The following is an 8573-nucleotide window of genomic DNA, read 5'->3' as shown; positions in this document are numbered from 1 at the left end:
TGATTTCAATCTCAAATTTATTGAGACTTATTTTGTGTCCTAAGATGTGGTCTATCTTAGAAAATGTTTCATGTGTACTTGAAAATAATGTATATTCTGCTGCTTTGGGGAATAATGCTCTGAAAATATCACCCATCTGGTCTAGCATGTCATTTAAGGCTGCTGTTTCATTGGTTTTCTGTCTGGAAGATCTATCAGTTGGAATCAGTTGGGGGGTTAAAATCTCCTACTATGACTGTATTACTATTGATTCCTCCCTTTATGTTCATGAAGATTTGCTTTATATATTTAGGTGCTCCTAAGTTGGGTGCATAAAGGTTTACAAGAGTTACATCCTCTTGTTGAATTGATCCCTTTATCAAATATAGTGTTCTTCTTTGTCTCTTACTATACAGCCTTTGTTTTAAAGTCTAATTTGTCTGATATAAATATTGCTACCTTAGTTTTTTTATTACCATTTGCATGAAATATTTTTTTCATCCCTTTACTTTCAGTCTGTGTGTGTGTCTTTCTTTCTGAGGTGAGTCTCTTGCAGACAGAATATGTATGGGTCTTATTTTCTTAATCATTCATCTACCCTATGTCTTTTGATTGCAGCATTTAACCTGTTTACATTTAAAGTATTGATAAGTATGTACTTACTGCCATTTTATTTTTTATAACTATGTTCCCCTTTTTTTTCTTTCTTCTTTTTAAATAAGTTACTTTAACATTTCTTGTAATACTGGTTTGGTAGTACTAAACAGAGTCTTTGTTTTTAATCCATTTTATAATGGCAACTCAAAGAAGATAACTGATCCAAATATATACAGATTCTTGGAGATGTGCCAAAATTTCAAAGAAACATAGGTCCTTGGGAATTCTAATATGAGGTATGTTATTCATAATTTTCAAGGTGGAGAAACTGACGCTGAGAAAAAGATAGGACTTGAGCAAATCATACTGAAGTTACAGCTCTACTTCTTCTCCTGGTGTTTTCCTCCAGTTCTCTGCTTGGATTTCCCTTTGTTATTAATTCTAATTCACAGAGGCTTCCCTTTCTTCCTTCTTCTGTTTCCCATTCTTATTGCCTTTTCTCTTTCTGTTTGTCCTACTGTTTTTCATAAGTTTTAAAAATAATACCTGTGTGGAGATATAATTCACATACCATATAATTCATCCATTTACAGTATATAATTTCATGGGTTTTAGCATATTCAAAGAACTTTGAATAATCACCATAATCAATTTTAAAACATTTTCATCAATTCTAAAAGAAATCCGATACCGATTAACAGTCACTCCCCTTTTACTCACAATTTCCTCAGTCTTTGGCAACCACTAGTCTACTTTCTGTCCTTATGGATTTGCCTCTTTTGGACATTTAATCTAAAGGGAATAATAGAATAGGGGGTCGTTTGTGCCTGGATTTTCCTACTTAGCATAATGTTTTTATGTGAATTCATGTTATAGCATGTACGATATTTCTTTCCTTTATTGTCAAATAACATTTTATTGTAGAGATTGCCACATTTTGTTTATCTCTTAATAACTTGATAGGCACTTGGGTTGTTTCCACTTTTTGACTATTAAGTTGCTATGAACATTCATATACACGTTTTTGTGTGGACATGTGTTTTCAGTTTTTTTAGTTATATCCTAGGAATAGAGTTGCTGGATCCTATGATAACTTTATAGTTAACCTTTCAGGGAACTGCCAGGCTGTTTTTCAAAGTTAGTAAATCATTTTACATTTCCTCCAGCAGTGTATGACAGTCCTAACTTTTCCAGATTCTCCTCAGCAATTCTTATTATCTGTCTTACGATAATAACCACCCTAGTGGGTGTGAAGTGGTATATCATTGTGGTTTTGATTTAAATTTTTCTGATGTCTAATGATGCTGAACATCTTTTCATGTGCTTATTGGCCATTTGTGTACCTTCTTTGGAGAAATGTATTTTCAGAGACTTTCTTCTTTAAAAATTGTTTTGTTGGTCTTTTTATTGTTGAGTTGGTAAGTATTTTTTATATATTCTGGATACAAGTTTTTATTAGACATGATTTTCAGACGTTTTCTCCCCTGTGGGTTGTCGTTTCACTATTTTGATGGTTTTCTTTGATCCACAAAAGTTTTTAATTTAGATGATGCCCAATTTATCTTTTTTTTCCTTTGACTGCTGTGCTTTTGGGGTTATATCTAAGAAATCACTGCTTAATGCAAGGTCAATGATTTAGTCAATTATGCTTGCATAATGAAGGCTCTAGAGAAATCCATGGACTATGAGATTCAGAGAGCCTTTGGGTTGATGAATAAGAACTTATACATATGCCAGCAATGAGTTGTACCCCAAAGCTCTACTAGGACAGATGCTCCTGTGCCTGGGACCCCTCAGGACCTGCGTCTCTATCTGGCTGTTCATTTATATCTTTTAATATCTTTTGTAATGAACTGGTGATCTAGTAAGTAAACTAATTTCCTGAATTTTGTGAGCTCCTCTAGCTGGTTAATCTAACCCAAGAATGGAATCATAGGAATTTATAGCCAGTAGATCAGAAGCACAAGTAAAAACATGGACTTGTGACTGGCCTCTGGACTGGGTGGGGAGCAGTCTTGTGGGTCTGAACCCTTAACCTGTGGGATCCAATAACTTCAGGTAGACAATATCAAAACTGAGTTAAACTGTAGGACACCCTGTTGGCACAGAATTCTTCAATATGGGAAAATCCCATACACATCTGGTCATCAAGGCTTTCATTGTGAGTAGTGTTGTGAGTAGAGAGAAAGAAACAAACAGAAAAGTTTTTCTTTCTTGCAGATGCCAGGACAATTCATTGGGGGTGGGGGTGGGGTGGAATTAATAGTTTCTTCAACAAAAGCTTTTGGGATAATTGGGGATTTATATATAAAAAAGATGAAGTTGGAATCCTATATCACACATATATGAATAGTAACACAAAATAGTCATAAATGGAAATGTAAGAGATAAAACTATAAAACTCTTGGAAGAAAACACAAGAGAATATCTTGATCATGGGTCAGATAATGGTTTTTAGACATGATAACAAAAGCATAAGAGATATAAGAGAAGATGGAAAAGTTGAACTTCATCAAAACTGAAAAAATATTTTGCTGCATATAATATAATCAAAAAAGTTTTAAAAAACTCACAGAATGGGAGAAATATTTGCAAGCCATATATCCAATAAGGTACTTGAATCTAGAATACATAAGTAACTCTTACAGCTCAATAATAAAAAGACAAATAACTAAATTTAAAATAAACAAAAGGGAATCAAGATGGCTGAGGAGTGAGTGGAAGTCACACTGACCTCCTCCCAGTACTAATCTGGAATTACAACTAAATTGTGGAGAAAATGCCTGGAACAAACAACTGAACAATAGTGAGAGAAGAGCCTAATAACCTTGGACAGACAGAAGAATCAGCTTTAGCCCAATAAAATTGGTAAGGAGTGTGGTAGAGACTTGAGAAGGTGGACAGGGCACCCATGGACAGCAGCACCAGAAGTGTATTGAAATGGCCAGTTGGATCGCTTTGAGAAGAGCGGGGTCTAAACCATAAGCAGGGATCTCCAACCTACAGCACCAGAGCCCCAAAAGTACACAGATAACAGCCAACTGCAAAAAGTGGCAGGGTTGTTCTCTGCCAGAGACAGGTGGCTGGAGACACAAGGAGCTGTTTAAAGGGCCAATGCATAACTTATCTGCAGCCACTTACACTGGTCTCTGGCAAAGGTGGGAGCAGAGTGGGCTAGAAATGCCTGAGGAGAGACTGGGGAAGGAGGCTCTGGGGATAGACCTGAGAGAGTAGCTGGAAGGATCCTGGTGCAGACATGTGGCAGCAGCCATCTTGCTCAGGCAGACCACTCCCCTGAGTGGGAACTGCATGAGAGGACACAATAGCTCTGCCCTCAGGAAGGACTCTGTCCTGGTCCAGTAGTGTTAAAGTCTGACTTCTGAGTACAGAGTGGCAGCCAAAGATAGTAGATCCCTGGTTAAAAGGGGAGCAGAGTAGTTTAGAGACACTTGAAGGGAGACTGGAGACAGAGGATTTGGGGAGAGAACTGGGAGAGTAGCTGACAGGATCCTGGTGCTGACTCCTCCCCCATACAGCAGCAGCCATCTGGCTCAGGCAGATCACTACCCTGAGCTGCAACAGCATGAGAGGACTGCCCCCAGGAGGGACTCTGCCCCTCCCTGTGGTGTCTAGGCCAGCCTGCTGAGTGCAAAGTGACAAGATTAACAGCTGAAAGAGACAACCGCAGTCAGTAGATGCCTGGAAGTCTCGAACAGACTGCCTAAGGTCAGACAGGGTCAAGATCTGACATCATCAGAGGCAGATCTAGAAAGAGAAAACAGTGGTCTCCTACCGTAGAAGTTCACACCACAAAGTCAAGAAATCGAGACAGATCAATTTAAGAAGCAGAAGCAGAAAAGAAGAGTCTCACAAATAATGGGAAGACAAAGAAACACCCCCTCCAATCTAAGGGAAAAGAGGAATCACCAGAAAAAAAACTAAATGAAATAGAGGCAAGTAAACTATCAGATATTTAGTTCAAAGCAATGGTTCTAAGGAAGCTCAATGGGCTCAGTCAGCTCAGAGAGAATTACCAAAAACTACAGGAAAATGTCGAGGAACTTACTGCAAACTATATCAGCATGAAAAAAGGACATAGAAACTATCAATATGAGACAAGAGGAAATGAAGGATACAATTTCTGAATTGAAAAAATACTGTAAGGAACCAAAAGTAGGCTAGATAAAGCAGAGGATCAAATCAGTGAGCAGGACGATAATGTAGAAAAAAGCTCCCAGAAAGAGCAAGAAAATGGAAAAAGACTTAAAAAGAACGAAGAGGCATTGAGAGAAATGCAGGACAACCTGAAATGTAATAATACACATATAATAGTGATACCAGAAGAAGAAGAAAAGGAACAAGGGTTAGAAAACCTGTTTGAAAAAGTGATGATGTAAAACTTCCCTAATTGGAGGAAGGAAAAAGTCACACAAGTCCAGGAAGCACAAAGGATCCCATTCAAGAGGAATCCAATGAGGCCCACTCCAAGATACATCATCATGAAAATGGCAAATATCAAAGACAAACAGAGAATCCTAAAGGAAGCAAGGGAGAAAGAGGTAGTATCATATAAAGGAACCCGAATATGACTAGCATCTTACTTCTCAACAGAAACCGTGCAAGCCAGAAAGGAGTGGCAATAAATATTCCAAGTAATGAAAAGCAAAGGCCTGCGACCAAGACTGCTCTACCCAGCAAGGCTCTCAATTAAAGTGGAAGGCAAAATAAGGAGTTTCCCAGACAAAAGAAGGCTAAAAGACTACACCTCCACCAAATCAGCACTGCAAAATATGCTAAAGGGACTGTTTTAAGATGGAGGAAAAGTTTCTATGAATACCCAGTTTCTTTCAGAGTTGCCAATACTTGCTAATACCAATATTTTTAATACTTATTAATCTGATTGTGACAATGATGTGTTATTTTAATTGTTCTTTTACTATTTGTTGAAACTAAACCTGTTCTAGTATATTTCCTGCCTATTTCTATTTAAAAACAAAAAAGCTTTAAATGACTTTTTGGTATTCTTTACCCATTTATTGATTAAAAGTTTGTAGAACTTTTTTCCCTAAAAAAAAAAGCAAACCAAGAAACAAAAAACCTATTAACCATGTTTTAGATGTGTTGCAAATACTTTTCTATTCTATTCCTTGTCCTTTAACTTTTTTATATGTATATTATTATACAGTTAAATGTTTAATATAGTCATATTGTCAATATTTACTTTATAGCTTCTGGGGTTGAATATTTTACTTCAGGTCATGAAAAATATTTGTTCTATTTCCTTCTAAAAATCTTTAGATTGTACATATTGATTTTTAATTCACCTGAATATTTCTTGTATAATGTATGAAATAGGGCTCTATATTTGTTTTATTTCAAGTAATAGTGGTCCATGAACCTTATTTGTTGAATAAACCTTATTTTCCCCATTGACTTGAAATATCAACTTAATCATATATTATATTGATAGATATACACATTTGTTCTCTAGAATGTTCATTATATTTCATTGATACTCTATTATTTCTGTGCTGGTGTCATGTTGGTTTAATTGCTGAGACTTTATAATGGTTTAAAATTTTTAAAATATTTTATTATTAACTTTGACTTAAAAAATAAATAAAATCAATCTGCATTTAAGAAAGAAAGAGAGAGAGATGGAACTCCTACTTTTTGTGACAACATGGATGGAAATGGAGAATATTAAGTTAAGTGAAATAAGCCAGTTGGTGAAAGACAAATACCATCTGATCTCACCTATAAGTGGAATCTATTCAACAAAATAAACTAATGAGCAAAATAAACCGCAGGCATGGAAACATGGAACAGATTGAAAGTGACCAGAGGGGAGGGGGAAGGAGAACAATGGTCGAAAGAAGGGGAAGGGATTAGACAAAGAACATGTATGAATGACCCATGGACATGGACAACAGAGTGGGAATTGAGTGTGAGAGAGGGAGGTGGGGGGTGGTATGTGTGGAGGGGGGTAAAGAGGGAAAAATTGAGACAAATGTAATAGAATAAACATGATTTATAAATTAAAAAATAAATAAAAATAAATAAAATCTTTAAAAAATTAAAATTAAAATTAAAAAAATAAATCCTATGGAAAAAGGAAAAAAGAAATAAAGAAAAGACAGACATTGTCCCAAAGAACATATGGAAGTGGCCAAGAAGCAATGAAAAGTTGCTCAACATCATTAGTTATTAGGGAAAGGGAAATCAAAACAGTGAGATAATACTTCATACCAATTATGATTACTAGCACCAAAATGACAGAAAAAGACAAATGTCCAGATGTGGAGAAATTTGATTGCTCATTCATTACTGGTAATATAAAATGGTACAACCACTTTAAACAGTATGGCAGTTCATCAAATTATTTGTAAACCAAAATTAATTTTAGACTGTTATAAAGAATAGAAGACATTGATTTGTGCCAAAAGGAGCTGCAGTCCAGGAGACACATTTAGGTAACAGTCTAAATTGTGTTCCACCAATGCAAAGGATAAATGTCTTTTATAACAAAAGTTCCTGCCCAGGTTATTAATTAGGTCCATTTTACGTGAACGAGGTATCCAAATTGTACAATTCTGATTGGATAGGTGAGATCTCAGTCTGTTTGTGGAAAGATGAAATGAGAGTTTCCTTTCCTGCAGTGATTGACTCAGATGGTGTAAACAAGCTGGGCATAGTGCAAAAGCCAGAAGCCAAGCATTCCGTCTGAGGTTCTTCCCAGAGTACAGAGTACACAAGAAGCCCTTGTCAGCAAATGGGTAATAGGCTGTTATTGTTTATAAAATTTGGGCCCTCGGTTGACCATGGGGAGTCCATCTCACCAGGTAAATTCCTGCCTCGGGCTTACATCAAATGAATCTTTCTTCTTGGGGTTGACATGTTAAACATAGACTTACCACATGATTTAGCAATTGCACTCTTATGGTGTATGTAAGTGAAATATAGAAAAAGCCAACTCAAAAACTTGTGTAAGAATGTCCACAGTGGCATTAATAGCCAAAAAGTGGAAACATCCTATATGACCAATAACTTAGGAATGGATAAACATGTGGCATATTCATGCAATGGAATATTATTTGACAAGAAAAACAAGGAAGTACCGATACCTGCTGTAAAATTGATGAGCCTTGAAAATATTATGCCAAGTGAAAGAAACCAGTCACAAAGGACCACATATTCTGTGTTTCCATTTATATAAAAAGTCCAGAATAGGCACTTACACAGAGGTAGAAAGTAAGTCCACTAGTCAGCGGTTGCTTAAGGCTGAGGTAGGTGGGAGTAGAATAAGTTTAGGGTGAAATGGAGAATGGCTGATAATGCATATGGGTTTCTTTATAGTGTGAAGAAAATGTTCTAAAATTAGATAGTGGTCATGTTTGGTCAACCCTGAATATTATTTTTTAAAAAATACTGAATTGTACACTTTTAAATGGGTAAATTTTGTCATATGTAAAATGTTTCTCAGTAAAAATGTTAAAAAAAAAAGAAGAGTAAGCCAGTGCCTAGCATATGGTAAGCATTTGATAAATGTAAGCTATAATATTTAAAAAATGTGTCAACCACAATTCTTTGGATAGTGCGGTCTCTCTCTACAGTGGTGAAGTAGAAGGTTGTGTCAAAAATGCCTGAAGGTCTGAGAACATGGGGAAAGGGTGATGGCAATGACAGAAAGAAGGCCCCTGGCAAGGAAACTAGTTTGGGGGTGGAGGAGAAATAGGCATTCTTCTTGGGGCATGTAGAAAGTTCAAGTGGAAATCTCTCCTGAAGACGAATAAGAAAGAAAAGAAATGGATTTTGCCCCTATGACAAGAGAATTTTAGATAAATAAATATAAAATCTTCTTGCTAGTGTGATGAGAAAGAAAAAGTTTTCCTTTCTAATGAGCTGGGGGAGATGGTGAGGTGATTAATACAATGACATTATGTGTAGTGAAGTGATATATTGGATAGTAATGTTTAAGTAATTTTAAAAATTAAACA

The sequence above is a fragment of the Pteronotus mesoamericanus genome, unplaced genomic scaffold (assembly GCF_021234165.1).
Source record: "Pteronotus mesoamericanus isolate MK-2021 breed Mesoamerican mustached bat unplaced genomic scaffold, CSHL_Meso_final contig_56, whole genome shotgun sequence".
In the NCBI taxonomy this organism is placed as follows: Eukaryota; Metazoa; Chordata; class Mammalia; order Chiroptera; family Mormoopidae; genus Pteronotus; species Pteronotus mesoamericanus.
The sequence above is the reverse complement of the archived record's forward strand: the minus strand, read 5'-3'. Positions refer to the sequence as shown.